The sequence below is a fragment of the Labrus bergylta genome, chromosome 12 (genome assembly GCF_963930695.1).
Source record: "Labrus bergylta chromosome 12, fLabBer1.1, whole genome shotgun sequence".
In the NCBI taxonomy this organism is placed as follows: Eukaryota; Metazoa; Chordata; class Actinopteri; order Labriformes; family Labridae; genus Labrus; species Labrus bergylta.
The window spans coordinates 29,925,269-29,948,781 of NC_089206.1; the positions used below are offsets into that span (position 1 = coordinate 29,925,269).

Here is a 23,513-nt window from a genome sequence, read left to right on the forward strand (position 1 = left end):
GAATGGGGATGTTGTCGATGGAAAAGAACATGTGACTGAAGGGATTGTAAAAATTGTGTGAAACATGTATTGTGGAAAATATATTGTATTTTTGATAATAAAAAATCTGATCTCGTCCGATCTCAGAAGCTAAGCAGGGTCGGGCCTGGTTAGTTCTTGGATGGGAGACCGCCTGGGAATACCAGGTGCTGTAAGCTTTTTCATTTTTTTTATCATATAGAGACATATTCACATGTCCAAAAATTCAGCCAGAATCAATAATGTGGGGGAGCAAATTATGGCCGAGGGCATGAGATCTTTAAAAGGCCCCTTTCTGCACACAATAATCGCTTACGGCCATACCACCCTGAACACGCCCCTTTTGTTGGCAGAGACAGTGTGGAGTCGGAGGAAAGCAGACGTGCGAGAGGAGAGTAGGAGATTTGGATTTTGTTTTTGTATTTGCCTTAGTTTTGTTTAAAGACCTCAGATTGTGAGTGAATGTCCCCCAGCAGTCACTGACCGTTAGGGACGGAATACAACGATGACAGGACCACGGATTGGAGAGAAGGAAAAAGGAAAAGATAACGGACAACAAAGAGGACAGACAAACACGGCATTGAAACAACGAAATGGATTAAACGATAATGAGAAGGACGACGGACAAAAAGGACGGATGAACACGGCAAATGAAACAGGGAATGGTATGGAGGACGGGGAGAGAGGAAGAGAGAGGAGCGGCGGGCTGATTGCTCCGGCTGCGGCTGATCAGAGACTGATTGGTGCGGAGAATGTGAGAGGTGGAGAGAGTGTGGCGAAAGGAGAGGCAAAAGTGGCTTTCGAAAAAAAAACTAACACTGAACATTGAAATGGTGGGGGACAAGGTGTCTCTAAACCAGGTAATGAACAATATAAAAGTGATCTGTGGGGGCCTGCTGGCTTGCAGAACCTTGGGACCCGGAAAATTGGAGGTAACGGTGAGCAACATTAAAGGAAAGGAAAGGCTGCTGGACGGATTAAAGATCGGGGAGACCAGAGTTGTGGCGAGAGAACTCAACAATGATGAGCTGGTGGTGTCTTTTTTAAACCTACCGGCTTATGTCACGGACGACGAAATAGTTTGGAAGCTGACGGGATGGGGAGTGAACCCGACATCACCGATAAAAAGAAGAATGTGGCCAGGAACAACGATAGCTGACGGAACGAGGTTTGTCCGGGTTAGATTTAATGACCAGGTGCAGTCACTCCCTTACTCCACGAAGTTCAACACAGTGATGGGGGGCGAATTTTTCAGAGTAATACATGATCGACAACAGAAAGTTTGCAGGATGTGCATTCAGCCGGGACACATCCTGCGAGAGTGCCCGGAGTTTGTGTCACAAATGTGGGGTGCAGGGACACTTTGCGCGAGAGTGCAGCGCAAACCTCACAAAATGCACGAACTGTTGCAAAAAAAAAAAAAAGTGAGTGCAAAAACGAAGAGGAGAACAGGAACGAGGCGGAGGAGGAGGTGTACAAGGACGAGGCGGAGGAGGAGAAGGAGGAAACCGGAGAAAGCAGGGAGGAGACCAGAGAAGACGAGAACAGCGAAGGAGAAATGGAGGAGAGCGGGTGTTAGAGTGTGAGCTGAGAGGGTATTTGGACAGGCGGGAGGGAGAAAAATCGTGTCAAACAACACGGTTAAAAGCACCAGTCCAAATGAGACGGACAGTGAAATGGATGTTGGTGAACTGGCGAGTGCGCAAAAAAGACTGAATCTTGGTCAACGGAAAAGGAAGGACAAATAATGACTGGAAGGTAACCCCTGTAAATCCGTTTTTTTTTTTTTTTTTAACTTTTATGATAATGGCCTTAAACTTTTTTTCTATTAACACTAACGGACTGCGAAACAAAGAGAAGAGACATTCCATTTTTTTCCCTGCAAAATGACATTTTGTGCTTGCAGGAGACCAGGTGGGATGATTCCCTGGTGGAAGACATAAAAAAACAAATAAAAAAAAAAAGACTTTGTGGGCCATATTTTTTGTTCTAATGGTTCGTCGAGGGCGAGAGGAGTGGCGGTTTTAGTTAAAACGGGTCGGGTAACGGTTAATATTAACCGAGCATCATGCTGCTTAAATATTAATAATATATGATAAATGTTCTGCATTGTCTTCCACACACTACCAATTCAACAGTCACAAGTTGATCATATTGTAAATTTAATGACACTCATAGAGAAATTGTTCTACAAATTTACAAAACCTGACAAACATTGCGGTGATTGTGACTGTGTCTGTATTTAACACCTTTGAAAGGAAGGTGTTAATGCAGGAGACCAGTGTTACACACAACATGCTGCTGTTATTGAAGTTAGGAGGAGACATAGGCAAAAACAAAGAAGACATAAAGATCGCGTTTTTCCCCACACATGTTAATATGTTTTAAATGTCATGCATTTATTTTTTATTTCGCTTCAATAATCGTTAACGAAGAGAAACACCATGATTAAACTACAGGCTATTGTTGCCTTGTGGTTAGCAAGAACATTCACAGCCTCTGTATTCAAAAGAATTTCAACATTGACATTTATGTCGTCCTATTTCCCTCTTTTCACCAACATTATATTTTAAACAGGGATTTCCTTTTTCTCAGGTTGTGCGTCTCTCCCCCAGCTTGCGCCCTCCGGTGCGCTCCTCTCCATAATGCGCTCGTCTCCTCCCTCTAAAGCCCGCTGCTGCTACTCTGTAGGACGCTTTGATTGGGGCACCTCACCAATAAAATACTATTTTATATTTTATAAGCAGTTCGCCACCACACTGCACTTTTACTCTCCAAAGGCATAGGAGTATGTGCGTGACAACTTTAACAAAGCTTTACCACACAGTCACACCATCCGCACAGCTGGTCCAGGATTTACTGTAGCATCTTTTACAGCACTAAAAGGTCATGTACAGGCAAACAGAGAGAAGGGAAAAGAAACAATCTGTGCTCTCAAATAACAAAGCAGTCTCAAATATTTTTGAGGAATTACAGCTAATTTTGTTTTACTTTGCATACAGTACATCCTCTGATAAATAAAGTGAAGTACTTTTGCATTTCTGTGGTGTTCCTGTAGGTGACCATGAAGCAGCCAGACTGAAGCAGCAGGTTGTGAAGGTGGAAGCCATCATCTTGTCTTTGCAGTGCTGATTCTGAAGAGAACGCCTTCACATAGGACTCAAAGGTAAAATGATCTCTCATATGATTGGACCGTGTTACTGTAACCGCTATCGGCATCAAAGTAATTTTCGTAACAATTTATAATCCTTCCTAAAATGTAAGGAAGACTAGCAGAAGATTTTAACAACCTCTATGGTTCTGCAAGAAGTTCATGTTTAAATTGTTCTTCTTTCTGTCTTCAAGGAAATCAATGCCCAAAGGAAACAGCAATCTAGACTCTGATTCCAGCTCCGGTGAGGTTCAGCACACAAATTGGCTGTCTGATTATGAGAATGTTTAACATTAGTTTAATTTATCAGGCTGGCCCATGTGATAACAGTTTAAAATAATCTTCAATAGAAAGTGGCAGGAACACTTTTGTCTTAAAACATAAATTCAGAAAGCTGATCATATTATTGGATTCATCATGTCTTTTATATTTTGTTTTTCCTCATAAATAGTTCTCCTGTCATAAAAACAAACTTTAGAACCTGAAGCTTAGCAGAACCTGAGGACAGATCTGATTTCAGGTCTGAGGCATAAACATCACAGTAAAATTCATTATACTTTACGTTTAACTCTGTGATTGTTTTTATTTATTACAGAAGATGCTCTCAGATTCAGATCCATCAACAACATGGAGGACTCGTCCCCTGAGCGTTTCCTGTCTTCTTCTCTTCAGTTATTAACTCTTGAAAACAGCAGCACAAAATGCCAGACTGTTTGACAAGTCTGTGATTGAATAAATTGAAATGGAATCTCATACGTATCTTGCTATGCTTATTGGCTTTAAATGTTTAATATTAAATAAGTTTGAAGGCCATTTATCTCAGACGAGACCAGCTGAGCTCGTCTGTTAGCTTTGCTGTTGTTGGTCAAGAAGAAATCAATGTCAGTTCAAGGCCTTTTCAAATGTGAGCTATAAACTTAACTGCTAAATTATTTTACTGTGACCAACATGTTGTAGTGCTCCAGTTAATCAGAGACAGTCAATTCAGATTTAAAAAAAGTTTATTTAAACATTTTATGAAAAAAAAACCTTCAATAAACAACCCCTGGCTTCATTAACCATGTGGAAAATAAGTAAGGGAGACCATCAGGTCAAATTGCTGGGACATAGGAGAAAGTATAAAAAATAATTTAACAAAGAAATCCCAACAAAAATCAAAAAGTATAGAGATCCTGGATGATTGTTTGACTGTTAAAATATGATGGAAAAGAAAATCCAGCACAACCCTCCAGCATCTGGCCTTTCAAACACAGGGCAACATCATGTTAAGAAAAATAAATTAAATATTGACCAGGATCTCTGTGTCTTATCTGAGGATGACTGTTCACTGTCACAAAGCACCAGACTCTGTCCACCTTCTTCAGACGTCGATCAGCTTCTCTGGTTGATGGCAGAGAGGACTCTTCATCTGGGAGAGCTGCTGGTGTAAGGTCATTTCTACCACAGTGGATGAGCAGGGCATCGGGCACAGCTCTTAGTCCAAGCACAGGTGAAAAAAGGAGGAGGTTCCTTCAAACTATGTGACCCCAGCCTGACCACTGTAACAGGTGTGAAGATGAAGGTTGAAATTAGTCATTTTTAGGTTCAGTTGACTGTAAAATGGTAAAGAAAACATCACCTTTCTATTTAACATTTAGCTGGTGTATGAGTCAGTGTGATTTTTTATTTTTAGAAGACTGTGTTGTTAAAAATAGCTTGTTTTGACAATCCTCTTATGAAACTTAAATAAAAATCACAGGATATATAACTTTTAACAGATGATTTTAACTTACACTTCAGCTCTGTGGAAGATGTCAGACAAGCTGCTTTTATCTCTTCTTTGCCTAAATGAAGATACAAAAAACATTTGATTTACTGTTCACTTAAATATATTAGAAAAGCAGACATGAATCACATTGCAGACTATCAGTTTCTAACAAAATACAACATATCTTACCACTTGTAGTCTACGGTCTGTGGCGCTAACCTAGCTTAAATATAGCTTAAATATAGAACGATTTCGGCAAAACCAGAGGACCCAGCAGCCCACGTATTTTCAATAATGATCAAAATAACTGGATTTTTAAAAACACAGTGTGTTTAAATATTAGACTTTGAATACGGTAGTTTGTTGTACTTACACATTTCTTCATCGTAGACCGGCAGAGCGGTTTCGGCGTAGCTGGGCTGCGTAAGTCATCAGGGCAGTACGCTAAGTGGGCGGGGCGTGTTACCAGGGCTCCTGCCCCCGGACCCTACTGCGCAGACTCTGGCTCCAAATGACGTCAAAATCGCAAGATGGAAGTGCCCATAAGCGGCGTATTTTGGCTTCAAGAACGTTGAGTGGGAACAGCTACAGTGCGCGCCCACTGTGATAAATACATACATTTAAAAGAACAGTTAAAAGTGATTGAACTTAAAAAATGTAGGAGTGCAGCTATTAGGAGTAAAATACTATATATGTATGAGGGGGAGAGGAGTACAGCGTTTTTTTTGGGGTCTAGAAAAACAAAAACGAACAGAAATAAACAAATTGGTGAATGTAGAAGGTAAAAGTGTGACTGATAAAAATGAAATATTAAAAATAGTCAAATGTTATTATGAAAGTCTGTTCTCTAGACAGGAGTTTGATGGTGTGAGTGTGAACAGAGCTTTGGGTGCCTTAAAGAAAAAACTAAGTGATGATGATAAAACGTGGTGTGAATGTGAGTTTACAGATGGAGAAATGAAAAGTGCTTTAGAAGGTTTAAACAAAAACAAAAGTCCTGGTAGCGACGGCCTAACTGCAGAATTTTATCAAGCTTTCAAAGAGCAGTTAGTGCCCTTATTGAGTAAATGAAGTAAATATACTGAAAAAGTCAAATGTATACCGAAAAGTTTGGGGGAGGGGGTGGTTACTATTTTTTACAAAAACAAGGGGGACAACAAAAATCTGGACTCTTTTGCTCCCCCACATTATGGCCGAGGGCATGAGATCTTTAAAAGGCCCCTTTCTGCATACAACAATCGCTTACGGCCATACCACCCTGAACACGCCCCTTTGAGGAAGCTAAGCAGTGTGGAGCTCGAGGATAACAAACATTTTTTCAAACAGAGGAACAGGCCGCTCTAGGCGTAGAATTGAATTTGTACTTTTTTCTCCCTGCCTCCTTAGGTGGAGTGTGGTTTCTTTCACTGTCCCCCATTCAGCACAGGCTGTGTGGGGGAGCGTGTTTTCCTTTATTTTGTAATCGGACAGACAACATGGCTTTTACACGAGGAACGGGACCGCGACTATGGGAAGGCACAACAGATGAATTTAAATATGAGAGGACAAATACCGTGATTGTGGACATTGATGGACAGAAGGAGGTGTCGGTGAGGATGCTCTTGAGTGGAATGAAGGAAGAATGTGGGAGAGTACTGGCGTGCAGGTACAAGAGCACACGCCAGTATGAAGTGACGATGGAGACGGAGGCGGGCAAGGACAAGTTGATGGACAGGCTGAAAGTCAATGATTGTAATGTCCTAGCCAGAGAGATAGTAGGAGATGAAATGGTGGTGTCATTCCTGGGACTTTCTGCCCTCATTGGAGATGCCAAGATCTTACATCGGTTTGATGTGGATTTCCTTGTTGTTGATATGTTTGATGATGAAGAAATTCGCCGTTGAGACTGACTTGCTTTCAAAGAGTATAATTTTATTTAAGCAAGAAACAGAATCACTGGTCACGTCTGACCAGGAGGATCAAGAAGCCAATAATGATCTCTGTCGAACACACAGAGACAATTGCTTATATGCATCTAAACATCTGTTTTCCGTCATGGGTCATAAAAACATCAAGTTACACAACCATATATGGCAATACTCCTATACAACACCTCAGTTTAAACATTCCACCTAAGGGGACTCCTAAATCTCCTTCAGATACTATCTCCAGACGCACCCATTGTAAACTTATATTATCTCTGTCCTGGTTACATCAGACACTTCATAGTCCCCCCTAGCGAGACTATAGTCTCGCAAACGAGATAAATTATACAATTATGATGTTAATTAGCCTCATACGAATCACTTCTGTTCATGCTTAACCTTAGTAATATAGTAAATTTTTTATTTGTGGAGTGTGAGAGCGAAAAACCCATCAGGCAGCTATCTTTCTTTATTATCCATCAAACAATCTAGACAGGAAAACTCTCTCACGGTCCCTCTGCCCCAAGCAACCACCTATAGTACTCCAAACCAATTAAAAAGAAAAAGGGTTATGAAAACTTTTCAGGATGATATATAAATGCACACATTCAAAACCTCAGAAATAAAATCTAAAAATTGTCCAAAGTCAGGCTGGTCGACCCATCGCACCTTCCAATGGACCTCTCCCTACCTAACACCACTTTCCCTAAGGATCGATAAAGAAAGAAAACACCTGAGGTCCCAATATATGCATCTCATACAGTTCCAGAAAAATATGTCTTGCTAAAAATATCTACTATAAAGTAAAACATACAAAAATATTTATCAACAATACAAGTTACATTGTAATAAACCTTCAATGATTTTTCAATCGAAACCCCTCATCATGATGTCTTCATTCAGGTTTCCGTTGTCCATTTCCATCCTCCATTTTCTTAAGTTTGGTTGTTTCAACTCCATTAATCTGGAAGGATCTCTGGACAATCAGCCACCCTCACATTGGTCTCCCAAATATCATCCTGGGAAGAAAAATCAACAACCAGTATCTTTGTACATACAAAACCATCAAAGATATTCATTTTTGTATCATACTTTCACATTATTCCACTACATGATTAACATATACATGATTAATATACATGATTAAAATATTCAATTCCCCCCTTTTATCAATTCACTTCCAGTTCAAAATAATAGTGAGTCAATGTTGAATTCAGATATTCAAAAATGGATATTTCTCTCCAATCTCTATGACCTCCTCACCTTCACTTAGGTCATTACCACTCAGTAGCGGCATCTGAATGTTTTCTCCTGGCATCACAACTCCTACCCATCTCAATATCATAGCCTTAGCAAAGGTCAACAACAGCGTACAAAAACAAAACATCACACACAGTGATAGAAGGGTAGCCACCAAAATCTGAACCACTATAGCTCCTACTGGTCCTAATTGGTCTTGTAACCAGGTATTCGCAGACCATCCCGCTCTTTCTGATGGACCAAATGAATCCCTAATTAGTTTCAAAGCATCTATGACACTAGTCATATTGTCAGTGGCATCAGGAATCAAAGTGTAACAGGCTTCTCCAGTTAGATTCAAAGCTACACAGAGGCCACCTTGTTTGGCCAAAATGTAATCAAGAGCCATGTCATGTTTCAGCAACGTCAATCGATGACTCCTCTGAGTATTTGACAAATATTCAAAACCTTTTATGGTCTCGTTTGCAAAACCTTGCAGGGTATATGTAATATTATCAATATGATCAGCTAAGTATGTAACACCATACCATGGAAACAATCCTATTCCCCATTTCTCTCCCAAACTTATCCTCCAATGATAAGACTCCAAGTTGTGAAATTGTGCCAAATCTCTTTTCTTTCTACTGCTAGAGATTGTCGTAGAGTTATCCTCATCAGACCCTTGTCCCTTCTGAATAACAAAAACATCATACGGAAGTTTCAACTGTGCCATATAACAACATCCAATCCAACCATAAGGTAAAAATAAGTATGCCTTATCACCACAAATCCACCAGATATCTTTAAATGTTCCTATGGTAAAATTACCCGGTAAAGTTTGATTCTTTACACTTAGAGTTTTACTCAGTCGGCGATGTGGTGCATGAAAGGTCACTATATACATGTCATCAATAGCCCTTTGATCACGTCGTCCAAATTGCATCATATAGTTATCACATTCTGATATTCCCATAAACATACCATCTCCACCATGAGTACCATTTGAACAAAAACAAGATTTAACCTTCACAGGTGTCACTTCCATAGGATCAGGGACTGCTGTCGTAATATCTTCATACTGATCAAGGAGATTTATATATGCTAAATTCTTCAACCAAGCACAATTCCGTTGAGGTGTAAATAGATGCACCGACACGGCCATCCAATAATCATATGGTGCTTGTTGCTTAAATACCAACCACGATAGCGCATAATTTTGACATTTAGAAGTTAAAGGTTCTGGTACCGTCTCTAGAATTGAAGGCCATGTGCCTGGTGCTGGAACTCTCACGACACATGGACCACTCAAATTACTAGCCAATCTAACAGAGTGAGTCAACTGTTGGTACCACATATTTCTACTTGCCCACGGGTCTGCAATTTGCAACACCGAGGAATCAAACCCATAAGCTTTCCATTGGGTTTCACGCTTCTCTAATGCATGAAGATGTTTAGTCATGACTTCTGATGTCCCGTCAGCATCTACAAAATCACCAATCAGATTCGACATAGTCATCTGAATTGTTTCAGCTGCCTTAACTAATGTAGATGTAGCAACAGATGTCAACATCATACCTACAAACTTTGTAGACACCGAAGAACTCATCATTGTTTCGTTGATAGTAGATCCCATCTTTACAACCTCACTTGTAAAATTACTCGCAGCTAGAGTAGTAACCAAAGTTGATACGTTAATACTACTAGTTATTCTCTGAGCTACAGTAGTAGACATCATCTGTTCATCAGTCACCCTTGGAGTGACTAGTTGCTTTTGAACCTCTTTAGCCACCGTAACTACTTCAATAGGATCTAGGCCTTCTACCACAAGCATTATCTTACGAGTTCTATACCCTTTTACCCAATAATTGTGATATGGTACAAATTTAAACTCTGGATCCAAATAAGTGCATGTATATTCTCCCTGATCTTCCCCTGTTACATTGATTAGGACAAGTGTACAGTCGTCATCAACCCTAAACAACCTTATGTGATTATACAAAATATACTTTCTTTGATCACGAGGTACACTATTAATTTCAGGTCCTGTTAGCACTATTTCTTCACCACGAGCATTTTTCCAATTAGGGGGATTATTATCATCATTATTCCATTTTCCACATTTACATGGAAGGCGTGCTGAATTTCCTAACGTAGCTTTAATCACAATGTTTACAGGAAATTGAGTTGTAGAAATCATTTGAGGCTCAGCTGTATTTAGACGCAATATCTCTGTGACGTCAGTAACCTTCAGTTTTGAAAAGGTGGATGTCTGCTTTATTTTCTCAATCAGCGGAAGAGTTGATATGGTAGTTGACAGTTTTCCTACTTCAACAACCAGGGGTTTTGCAATTCTAGTTTCATTTAGTACCACTAAAGTCACAATACTGTTTCTGTAACCTAACCCCAATTGGGCACTATGCTCTCCCATATTTACTAATTTTGGGTCATAATATGTACACTTATAGTCACCTTGATCTTCAATCTGAGATCTACGTAAATAAAGACTACAGTCTCCTTCAATCTTTGACCTTCTTCGATCATTAAGCAACACATACTTTTCTAGTGGTGATGTCCCCAATAAATCAATAACCTTACCATGGCTATCTTCCCACTTGACTCGGAATTTCCCTTTCCCATTATTTTCCTTTGTACACTGACATGGGAGCTGAACTGACTTTCCCAAAATCACTTCTACTCTAGTCCTCGTAACGTTTTGGTCTAACCTTTCTTCGGGTTGGCCTTGGACTCCTTGGTCCAACTGGGTCTGTGAATTTTCCTGTAGAGGCATCACAGCCCTCTGGAGTCTTTGACTCATGCTCTTGAGAAATAGACTCTGTTGTTTCTGGGACATGTTGTAAATCAATGTCACCAAATCGTCTTTCTTGCTCACGGACTGACAAGTCATCCCTGACATCATCAAAAGTGTAATCAAAATCATCATGCATAGCCCCAACATGGTCAATCCCTTCTTCCGGATCGTGACCTTGGGGGTCTGCACGAACCTCTGCTGCTTCTGCAGCTTCTGTTGGCTCTCTTGCGCTTTCAACATCTCGGTTCTGTGATCGTGGAACCTCTTCTGTTGGCGCTTTAACACAATGTGATAAATGATACCAGGTAGGAGACCCTTTAACCTGGACCGCAGTTCCCGTACTGCGGACTACTTCAAATGGTCCTTCGCGGCGTTCATTAAACCACTTCCTCCTAAACACCTTCACGAATACCTTGTCTCCAGGTTGCACTGCATTCATCTTTTGCTCATTGAGTCTCTCTTGCACCTCCTCTCGTTTTTGCCTATCAGAGACATATGTGTATATTCTCTTATGTAAAGCAGCCATGTAATTAACATACACTCGCATTTCATCTTCTAAAAGGGCTAAACTTAGACCCTTGCCACTTGTACGCAAACAAGGTGTCGGCATCCGTCTGCCCATTGCCAACTCATGGGGTGTCATGCGCAAATCACGGAGCCCACTTGAACGACACACCATTAACGCCAGCGGAAGCGCTTCCACCCAATTCAAACCTGTGTGTTGGCAGATTTTAACAATGCGGTTTTTTAACACACCATTCATTTTTTCACAAGCACCTTGGCTTTGCGGATGATAAACAGCTCCTAAACGTTGTTTAATTCCCAATTTTTGCAGAATTAGTCTTACTGTTTTATCCACAAACTCTTTCCCATTATCTGAGGATATGCGGTCTGGGAGTCCCCACCTGCTTATAACCTCACGACACAAAAACTTGGCAACAGACTGAGCATCTTTCCGCTTAGTTGGACAGGCCTCAGGCCACCTTGAAAATCTATCCACAACAACTAACATGTATCTTTTACCTCCTACCAGTCTTATCATGTCAACAAAATCCACAACTAACTCACGCATAGGACCTGTTGGCGTTGGAATGTAACCGGGAGGAACCATCACACCCCTACGAATGTTATTTTTTAGACAGATAGTACACCTGCCTATGACATAATCAATCTGTTCAAGCAAGTACGGTGCCCAAAAACCATATTCTTTCTTAATCTTTCTCCTAACTCCCCCCTTGCACATTGGCTAAACCATGTGCCTCCTGGATCATCAGACCCAGCAGGTCTAACAATTTTATTATCTGAGCATTCACTTATCTCTCTACTTCCTGAACCTTCACTATTCTACCTTACAATTCCTTCAACATAAATCTAACTCCTTGACCTTTCCTGTAAACAACAGAAAAGTCCTCTCCAACCTCAACATCCATCATCTTCCACCCCTGAACCGGCTGCTAATGGGTAAAGATATGAAGGACCTTCTCTCTCTGAGTCTTCATCATCATTGCTCACATCTGTGTCGTCCTTTCCTGGATCCACTCTTCTTATTGGCTTGTCTCCTTTTTCTCCGCTTTAGCCAACATCCGTCTTACTGCTGGGTCATATCCACCAACAGCTTCATCCGAATCACTCTCACTGTCATCCTCTATGTCCAGTCGTCTGAACTGCTGACCGCTCCAACTTCTCAAACGGGTCTTTTTGTGTTTGCTGTCGGAGCTTGGGTACATTTCTATGGTCGTTGTAGCCTTTCCCTTCTCGATTATTTGTTCATCCTCGTCTGTGATGTGATAGTTGCCCTTCTGTATAATCACTGGGAGCTGGGGGTAAACATCAGTAAACTTCACTTCCTTCTCATAAGGTGGGGGCTTCTTTACTAAGGCAGTATGTGAGAAGGGTGTGTTAACCTTCTCCATTAACTTACCCACTGCCTTATCATTTTTCTGTATTTCTTGCATACCGCGGCCTCTTTTTTCATTTGCAGCTTCTAACAGTTTCTGTCCTTCATTTTCAAACAACTGCAGAACTCCAAGCTCAGTTTGTCTTTTCTCCATACGCCTTTTTCCTTTTTTCCCCTTCTTCTGCTTTACCTTGTATATAGACACAAGTACCTGTATTGTTTTGATCACATCCGGGTTCAAAGTCCCCTCTACTGGCCAAGGCTGGTCAATGTCAGGCCAACGCTTACTCCATTTTTCTGATATTTTTGGAATATCTTTAACAAGAGGATTAGTCTTCTGTACTACATCAACAGGAGTGATTGATTTTGTAATTTTGGTGTCCATCTTTGACATTACAATGACCCTCTTAGTTCCTCGTATTGTAAGTCAAACTGAAACTCGTCAAACTATTTAGAAAGTACTGTTACCACACTTGAAAGTGAATGAATTTGCCAACCCCAAAGGAGACCAAAGCCTTCTTACTATGAAAGCAAAAGCACTTCTTTATCACCTAATGCATCTAATCACACTTATTTATCTTTAAAATTATGGAAATAATGTCAATGTTCCATCTCAAAATAGCCCAGGTCAAGCTAGACCATGAAAACAATGAAACCAGCATTCACAGCACTCAACTGCATTTGAATCAAATCAACTTTTCCATAAATGATCAATCAAATCAAAAATACTCCATTATTGACCAATGCTTCAATTAGTCAGTCTGTTGCCAAGACTTCCTCCTATATAATTGTAATGTGATACATAGAAGAAACAATGTAAGCCTCTATGCGAAAACAGACTAAGCATGTATCAAAGATGTTGACTATAAAAAATGTGTATACACAGATAGAAAAGTTCAGGTGTTTGTTGAAAGAGTTTGTGGATAAAACCACACTGGCCTTGATCAAGCTGGATTCAGGATCCCTACATGCTGTCATCCGCAAGCTTCCAGTGCTTGTGAAATACCCCCAGGTATCCTCTCATCTGCCTTTTGGACTGATCCAGTTCAGACACAATCCATCTGTCTGTCTTCCCTTTAGCTCTCACACAGCATAGTAGAGAGAAACAGAGAAAACAGAAAGAAAACAAAACAAAAGTTTAATCACTCTGAATCCATATACACAATGCAATAACAATTCAGTGAAATATGCACACATTATCTGTAATCTTTATCTATATATATATATTTTTTTATCTATTGCAAAAGCTGTCTCCCTACTGGGGGTGTGTTTTCCTTCCCTCTGTGTCCCACAGAGAGAAGAAGGAGGAGAGGGGGCTACCTCTCCACTCCCCTTAACAGGAGGTGTAAGCTAATTGGCTTTCTATGTGGGGCAACGCCTCTTGGACCCGCCTCCTAATTTTAGCAAGGGCTTCCAGTCTAACCTGGCTGTCAAAGGGTTAACATCGTCTCCAAACCCTATGGTCCAAACCTAGTGCATTCAATGCACAGACAAGCGCATCTCACCCGTGGGTGTTGTGGGTGCTGTGACACCCCTACTTTCACTAAAATGTACACTTTTTACTAGTGGAGTCATTAAAAGAAACTTATCGGTCAAGTAAGATTTATTAAGTGACAACTAAGCCAATCATATCTATTTGATTACAGTTGAAGCACGGTAAGGTTACATTTGCATTTAATCCTCCTGTCACTCATCACTGAGTCAGAGCTCAGAGCTCACACATGGAAACATGCTGCATGTAGCATCCTTCTAAAAAGAGAGTAAGTCACCCAAACCGAGGTTTTTAAGATAAATCCACCTCACAAAACAGCGTAAGTGTAACATTTTCTCCTCTTGGTTGTTATTTTAGCTGTATGTATTTACTCCCATAACTTTACGATGTAGCAGAAGTCCCCTTTGCAGTTTTTCTAAATAAAAGCACATTTTATGTGAAGACCGGAAATAAAGAGACTGAGGCGTAAGGCAATAAGAAAAGCAAAATAATGGCATCACAAAGAACCGTTTTGAATCTGGTTTCTAGAGCTAACTGGGTTACTCACAATGGATGTTCATAAAGTTAGTGTCTAATTATCTTTTGTAACTTTGTCTTGTTATATGATGTTTCAGCTAAACTTAGTTATTGGACATTAAATGAAACAGAATGTGTTGATTTCCTAGAGGGTGGTAATATACTAGCACAGAACACACACACTTTTAAGATCACTGCTCCACCCCTGTGCACAGAGTCTATGCACACACAGAAATCAGCACAGTATCCTCCCAGTCAACAGCCAAATAGAAAATGTATTCTCTCCACCTATTTTAAACCAAACTATATGTTCTTTTAAACAGACAAAATTCACAGCATAATGTGGTCACACACATACGCACAAACAGACAGAAAGAGAAGTTCACACTCCAATCAGCCGGCAGTTTTAAACTTTATCAGGAATTTTTCTGTTCTTTTCTCGAAACTTGCTACCTGAATGGGTACAGACTATCCTCGCTGGTCTCTCCACTTCTGTTAAAAACAGATACTATATATACTTATGCTATGTATAAACGTCCTTTATTAGGCTCATGTGTATTTATCAGATTAAACAAACATCCTCTGAGGGGCTCATAGATTTTTATCAAATTTAATATATAAAGTCCCCTGAAACAAAGGGCTCATAGGTTTTTAACACTGATGAAGATCAGATAAGTAAAAGTCCTCTGAAACAAAGGCTCATATTTTTTATCACTGATGAAGCAAAAATGTCCCCTCTTATAAGTTACTAAATCGCCTTTTAACCAATCACCTGCTACATATGCCTATTTAATAATACATCTATTCTATTTATCAATCACACATATACAAGAACATTTCCGGATCAAATACACATCTCCACACCACACAGACCTCTCAAAACCATCCAAATCACAACACAAGAGACAAGACACAGACAGAGACAGAGACCGTCCAGCAGCCACACAAACACTTCAGGCTGTATAGAGCTTGCGCGCACACACATTCCAAGAACAGCCGCCCCTCAGCGAGCGCACACACATTTCAGTTCAAATTTTGAAGTCGACTCATTTATAATTTTCCTCTATCAAATTTTTACTTCTGTCAAACTTTTAACAAATTGTCTTTTAACAAATTACTTCACACTGCATGCTTCAATGCACACTTTTTCCTTTACTCAGCCCTTTTTTCCCACTTTTCTCAAAACTCTTATCTTTATTCCTTATCTTCACTTTTCATCTTTTTACTTCTCATCTTTACACTTCTCATCTTTATTTCTTCTCTTTTATTTTCCTACATTATACGTTTATCATCTATTCAAATACCCTGGCCAGGGATCCCCTTTGTTTTATTTTTACTCAAATTTGACTACTTCTTAAAGCCAACTTTCACTTCAGTGTCTAATTTACACATGACTTACTGTTAAGAGGATACGGGCCCTGTCCTTGTTAAACTTGCATGGTTATTTAGCTAACTGGTCTCGTTACTAGTTGCGCTTATGCTATCATTACCTTTCAACTTTATTCATCTCTTCTTCTCTTATTTATCTCTTCTTTATTTTATTCCCCTTTATTTATATACTTTTTAACTCAATAAACCCCAATTTAGATGGAGAATTACTCCAACATCAACACATCATTGCACTTCAGTTCTTTGACAGTGCGGCCAAAATTGCCGATAGACGACAGAAACAGCTCCGCAATATGTGCAGCAAAAAAGAAAGAAACACTTACGAAGTGATGGAAATAATAAACAAGCTGTGGTCCCCTGCAGAAGGCCCCAACTGATCCTGTTCCGTGACGCCAAAATTGATGTGGATTTCCTTGTTGTTGATATGTTTGATGATGAAGAAATTCGCCGTTGAGACTGACTTGCTTTCAAAGAGTATAATTTTATTTAAGCAAGAAACAGAATCACTGGTCACGTCTGACCAGGAGGATCAAGAAGCCAATAATGATCTCTGTCGAACACACAGAGACAATTGCTTATATGCATCTAAACATCTGTTTTCCGTCATAAAAACATCAAGTTACACAACCATATATGGCAATACTCCTATACAACACCTCAATTTAAACATTCCACCTAAGGGGACTCCTAAATCTCCTTCAGATACTATCTCCAGACGCGCCCATTGTAAACTTATATTATCTCTGTCCTGGTTACATCAGACACTTCAACAGTTTACCTGGTGCAGAAGCACTTGGGCAGGGAGGAGTTTGGGAAGTGGTTTCTTGTAGGACACAAAATAATTCAGGTGGATGACAGGGAGGTGATAAGGGTGAATGTGGATTAGGGATAGGGAAAGCACAGGCGAAGCAGAACAACATTTAAGTGGAAAATGTATGAACGCAGTGCATATGAGTGGCACTGATGGGACAGAGGAAAGTAGGAGTGAGGGGGGCATGTGATTTCAATGATGTTGGGTTTTCCGATTAACTGCATTGTGTGAATAGAATTATTTAATGTGTGGATGGAAAGGAGGGAGAGTGATGGCTGCTACCACAAGAGGGAGACAGCGGGCAGGGAAGACGTTGGGGTTGGGGAGGGAAAAGGGATAGAGCGACTCTGGTGGATGAGGGTGGATGGTGGGAATGAAGGAGGCGTGTTGAGAGTTTTGTGGTGGGACTTGTGTTTTTCTGTTTGTTTCTTGTTTTTTGGAAAGACTTTTGATTTCATGTGCTTCCTTTATTGTTATATATATATATATATTTGGTGTTTTTAAGGGGGGAGTATGGGTGCTTTATTTGACAATTCTGGTTTAATAATGGATTTGGGTTTTGCATTTTTAAATGGTGTGATGTATGATTTGAAAGGATTTAAAATTAAGAATCCTGACGGGGTACATTATGAATGGGGATGTTGTCGATGGAAAACAACATGTGACTGAAGTGATTGTAAAAATTGTGTGAAACATGTATTGTGGAAAATATATTGTATTTTTGATAATTAAAAAAAAAAAATTATAAAAAAAACACGCCTGATCTCGGAAGCTAAGCAGGGGCGGGCCTGGTTAGTACTTGGAATGGGAGACCACCTGGGAATACCAGGTTCTATAAGCTTTTTCATATGTTTTTTTTTTTCATAGAGACATATTCACATGTCCAAAAATTCAGCCAGAATCAATAATGTGGGGGAGCATTTGCTCCCCTCTCAATAAATGACATTTTTAAATCTGATAACATCTGTCCCAAAGTGGAGCATTTGCTCCTCCACATTATGGCCGAGGGCATGAGATCTTTAAAAGGCCCCTTTCTGCTCACAACAATCGCTTACGGCCATACCACCCTGAACACCCCCGATCGAAGCTAAGCAGGGTCGGGCCTTGTGAGTACTTGGATGGGAGACCGCCTGGGAATACCAGGTGCTGTAAGCTTTTTCATTTTTTTTTATGTTTTTTTTTTTTTTAAATCATATAGAGACATTGTAACATTACCGATTGTAAGTCCACCTCAAAATTGGGATGCAAGTGTGGCTGTTCGGCACTGGTGGTGAGCAAAAAAAGATGTCAGGAGGCAGAAGTCAATGCAAAATAAGGTGGTTGATTTATTAACCAAAAATAGCACAAAACAAAAGTCCCGGGTAATCTAATAAAACAAGATTACATAAACTGAACGAAACCACAGCCTCACAGCAAGCTGCCACTAACAAACATTTTCCCCCCCCAGACGCTTGCTGAGTCTGGCTTTATACAAGAAAAACCCAACTGGCCTCACTTTGTCTGATTAAGCTCAGGTGATTTCACTCAGCCTAAGTGTAGGGAAGGTGGGACAACCTTTTCACATTTCCCCCTCCCCTGAAAGCTCGCCATCAGGATGGCGAGACAGGAAGTCGGCCACAACATTGTCCCTTCCAGGTTGATAATGGACCCTGAATCTGTAAGGCTGCATCTCAAGAGCCCATCTTGAAATGCGGTTGTTTGAGTCTTTCATTTTATGAAGCCACTGCAGGCCTCTGTGATCTGTCTCCAGAATAAAGTCTCTGCCTAGCAGATAGTATTTAAAGGTCTCTAATTCCCACTTGATGGCCAGACACTCCAGCTCAGGTACTCGGGTACCTTGTCTCTCTTGGCCACAATTTCCAGCTGGCATAAGCAACCGGCTTCTGGGCAGTCCCTTCACCCTGAAGCAGGACAGCCCCCAGGCCCACCCCTGAGGCATCAGTTTGCACGACGAAGGGTTGGCTGAAGTCTGGGCTCTGCAATACTGGGTCATCACAGAGTGCCCCCTTCAGGTCAAGGAAAGCCAGTTCATGCTTTTCTTCCCACGGCAGTTGATTAGGGCTGGACTTCCTGGTAAGGTCAGTTAAAGGAGCTGCTCGTGTGGCAAATTGGGAAACAAAGCGTCGATACCACCCAGCCAGGCCAAGAAAAGACCTCAGCTCCTTCTTGGTACTGGGACATGGATAATCCTTCACTGCCTGCACCTTGTCCTGTTGAGGCCGTATCACACCACGGCCCAGCAAATATCCCAGGTACTTTGCTTCTGGTTGGGCTAGGGCACACTTTTTGGGCTGAACTGTCAGACCGGCCTGCTTGAGCCTCTGTAGAATTTCTCCCAGATGCCGCATGTGATCCTCCCATGTCAGACTGAAAATGACAATGTCATCTAGGTAAGCAGCTGAGAATGATTCTGTCCCCTCCAAGACTCTGTCATTGAGTCGCTGAAACGTGGCTGGGGCCCCGTGCAGACCAAAGGGCATGACAGTAAACTGGAAAAGGCCTTGGGGAGTTCTGAAAGCAGTGTACTGCCGGGCCTCTGGAGCCAGCGGCACCTGCCAATACCCCTTGCATAGATCAAGTGTGCTGATGTACTGGGCCTGTCCAACACGCAATAAGGTCATCCAGCCTTGGGGTGGGATAGGCATCAAACTTTGACTGAGCGTTAAGTTTACGAAAGTCAATGCAAAATCTAATAGTGCTATCTTTTTTAAGTACTAGCACTACAGGACTGCTCTACTCACTGTGAGATTTTTCAATTACACCCAGTGTCATCATTAACTCCAGCTCCTTCTTCAGGGCTGGCAGCAACCTCTCTGGAATCCTATACATTTTCTTGCGGACAGGAGAAGGATCTTCCAGGATAATGTTATGTTCCACTATGTTGGTGTAACCTGGTTTGTCTTTAAGCAACTCTGGAGGAACAATGGCTAGCAGCTCACTCTGCATTTCTGGGGTGAGATGAGCAAGGTCCAACTGAATTTGAGTCTCATCTTGATTTGGAAAAAACTGATCAGTTTGGTCCTCCTCCGTCTTTACAGCTCTGACCAGAAGCTGCTGGCTAGACTGACTGGGCTTTGGTATCCATTCTTTAAGGAGATTGACGTGATAAGTCTGCTTCTTCCGACGACGTTGGGGCATGTCAAGTTCATAAGTCGCAGGACCCATCTTCCTCAGAACTTTAAAAGGCCCCTGCCACTTGGCTAGCAGCTTGTTGTCTGTGGTTGGTAGAAGCAGCAGGACCTCTTGCCCCGGCTGGAAAACTCTGACCTTTGTCTTTTTGTCAAACATCTCTTTTTGTCTCTTCTGGGCTTGCTCCATGTTAGCCTGAACCATGGTTGCCATCTGCTTCATCTTTTCCCTCATTTTAAGGACGTACTGGAGGACAGGTACTGGCTTCAAACCACTGGATGGCTCCCAGGTGTCTCTTAGCACATCAAGAGGTCCTCTCACTCGCCTTCCATACAGGAGTTCAAAGGGCGAATAGCCAGTTGAGGCCTGAGGGACTTCCCTGTAAGAGAAAAGCAGATACTGCAGCCAACAGTCCCAGTCTTTTCCATCTTCAGCCACAAACTTCCTCAACATCGCCTTCAGTGTCTGATTATATCTCTCCACTAACCCGTCAGTCTGGGGGTGGTCTTAATACTTTTAACCCCCAACAAGCTATACACCTGCTTTAATGTCTGAGATAGAAAAGCAGTACCCTGGTCTGCCGCTATCTCCCTGGGAATGCCTACTCTGGTAAACAGCTGTAAGAGAATAGATGCTATGGCCCTTGCTGTAATTCGCTTCAGAGGGAAAGCTTCAGGATAGCGGGTGGCATAGTCACATATTATCAGTATGTATCTATAGCCTGACCTAGACCTTTCTAGAGGCCCTACAGTGTCCATACCTATCCTAGAAAATGGAACATCAATTATTGGCATGGGCTGCAGTGGAAACTGCTGTACTTTCTTGCGACTGGACAATTGACACTCAGGACAGGTTTTACAAAACTTTTGAACATCAGTGTACAAACCAGGCCAAAAGAATTTACAGGAAATACGGTCTAATGTTTTAACACTGCCCAAATGACCTGCCCAAGTAATGGCCGGGTTAAGAAGAGTAGGCAGCAAAGGCGGAGGGAAAAGCTAATGGGGGCCATGAGACAGCAACAACAGCGAATGGCCCTGCACTTCAAGATAAATACACGCTGTCGGCTAAGAACGTTTGTCACCATGCACACACCACACTTCTACTTCCCCTTCCCCCATCTGCTGTTGCTGAACCAGGTAGGGCATGACTAAAGTCTGAGTGCTGGCAGAGTCTAACAAAGCAGTGGCATTAACAGTAACAGTTGCTATTTGCATTTTACCTCTAACTTCATGATCATCTACTTTCTGTATAGTGGGTCTGGGAACACAGCACATGGTGTTGGCACCTTTTACTTTTAAAGCTGGACATTCAGGCTTTATGTGCCCTTCCTTTCCACAAAAATAACAAACAGGTGGGTCTTTATTTCTCTTTCCTGCTGTACTGTCAGGGAATTTAACACCTACTCCTCTACTCTCATCTGAAAAATGTTGACCACCCCCACCAAACCCCCCAGACTTACCCTTGGGCGTGGTTGGTCGGTTGTTCTTGTCATGACGGAAGAATTTTGGTCCCCTCCTTGCAGCCATGAAGGCCTCCACCAGTTGAGCAGCTCTCTGACCGTTCTCAGGGTTATGCTCCATCACCCACATTCTTACTTCAGGTGACAGAGTGTGCAGAAACTGCTCCAGGATCAGGACCTCTCCAGCTTCCCCCATTGTCTTTTGTGCTGGTTTCACCCATTTCTTTTAAAGCTCTTTCAGACGATGATAAAGCTCTCGAGGAGTCTCCCCTGGATGGGTTTCTGGATCACGGAACCTCTGACGGTACATTTCTTCATTTATTTCGGATTTGGCCAGAATGGCCTCTTTAACTTTGTCATAGTCCATTGAATCATTCACAGCCATTGCAACATAGGCGCTTCTGGCCTTACCCATCAGATGTGGAACCAGCTGCACAGCCCACTCCACCCTGGGCAATCTGTACGCGGTGGCTAGGCGCTCAAATGTTGTGAGACATGGTTCAATGTCATCTCCTTCTTCCAATTTTGGAATGGTGGCTCTGCTCCAGGTTGCTGGCCCCACAGGGAAGGGAGGATTGTTGTCAGGGGGTGGTGATCCACCATCGCTGGAGACCTGGACAATGCACCCCTCCTTTCTGGGCCATTGTGCTCCATACCTCCGCTGACCTCTTCCCGCTTCTCTGCCTCCATCTCATCCCTGGATACTTCTCCACCTTTGCTCCTGCTTGAAGGCCTCTCTCTCCTGGACTTGAATCTGCCTCTGGATGAGGGCGTACAGTTGATCCAGGCCGCCTTGTTCGTGTCCCCTGGGACCACCACTGTCTCCACCTGTAGCAAGGTCCTCCCTAGAACCTTGGTCACCTCGTAGAGCCCCTGGGTCATACTGCAGTGTTTGGCTTTCACTTTGCATGGCTTTCTGTGCGCTCCTGGTGATTGGGTGTCCGGGCTTCTTCTGCTGGCTCTCCAGTTTCAGTGACAAAAAAAAAATCCCACATTACTGATTGTAAGTCCACCTCAAAATTGGGATTTAAGTGTGGCTGTTCGGCACTGGTGGTGAGCAAAAAAAAAGATGTCAGGAGGCAGAAGTCAATGCAAAATAAGGTGGTTGATTTATTAACCAAAAATAGCACAAAACAAAAGTCCCGGGTAATCTAATAAAACGAGATTACATAAACTGAACGAAACCACAGCCTCACAGCAAGCTGCCACTAACAAACATTTCCCCCCCCAGACTCTGGCTGAGTCTCGCTTTATACAAGAAAAACCCAACTGGCCTCACTTTGTCCAATTAAGCTCAGGTGATTTCGCTCAGCCTAATCACTCTGCATGCCAGTGTAGGGAAGGTGAGGGCAGGTGAAAGGTATGGGACAACCTTTTCACAGACATATTCACATGTCCAAAAATTCAGCCAGAATCAATAATGTGGGGGAGCATTTTCTCCCCCACATTATGGCCGAGGGCATGAGATCTTTAAAAGGCCCCTTTCTGCACACAATAATTGCTTACGGCCATACCACCCTGAACATGCCCGATCTCGGAAGCTAAGCAGGGTCGGGCCTGGTTAGTACTTGGATGGGAGACCGCCTGGGAATACCAAGAGCTGTAAGCTTTTTTCATTTTTTTTTATCAGATAGAGACATATTCACATGTCCAAAAATTCAGCCAGAATTTTCAAAATTTTCAACTTTTTTCAAGCCGAAAAACTTAATGAAAATGTTGTACTTTTTTATAGCCTTATATACTTTTTATGATTTCGGCATTAAAAGCATTTCAATACAACACAACAACACAAAGACACAACAAAACGACACACAGAAAACAACAACCAAACAACACAACAAAACAACAACACAGACAAAACAACACAACAACACAAAGACACAACAACACAACAACACAAAGACACAACAACAAAATAACACAATAACACAGAGACACAACACAAAGAC

The 23,513-nt window shown here is 41.8% G+C and overlaps 2 long non-coding RNA genes and 2 pseudogenes across 2 annotated transcripts; 3 read left to right on the forward strand and 1 right to left on the reverse strand.

Moving 5' to 3' along the window:
- The first annotated feature begins 236 nt into the window (after positions 1–236).
- Positions 237–3,922, forward strand: LOC136181108 (uncharacterized). The gene is made up of 4 exons (XR_010667533.1): positions 237–1,776; positions 3,077–3,184; positions 3,364–3,413; positions 3,765–3,922. It is a non-coding gene; the product is annotated as an uncharacterized lncRNA (long non-coding RNA).
- Positions 3,923–6,806: 2,884 nt separating this feature from the next.
- LOC136181169 (uncharacterized) lies at positions 6,807–16,932 on the reverse strand. Its single transcript, XR_010667570.1, has 2 exons — positions 16,486–16,932; positions 6,807–7,839 (listed from the first exon to the last, which is right to left on the reverse strand). It is a non-coding gene; the product is annotated as an uncharacterized lncRNA (long non-coding RNA).
- A 1,090-nt stretch (positions 16,933–18,022) lies between these two features.
- On the forward strand, positions 18,023–18,128 carry LOC114918167 (5S ribosomal RNA; annotated as a pseudogene).
- A 4,936-nt stretch (positions 18,129–23,064) lies between these two features.
- Positions 23,065–23,173, forward strand: LOC114922055 (5S ribosomal RNA; annotated as a pseudogene).
- The last annotated feature ends 340 nt before the right edge of the window (positions 23,174–23,513 follow it).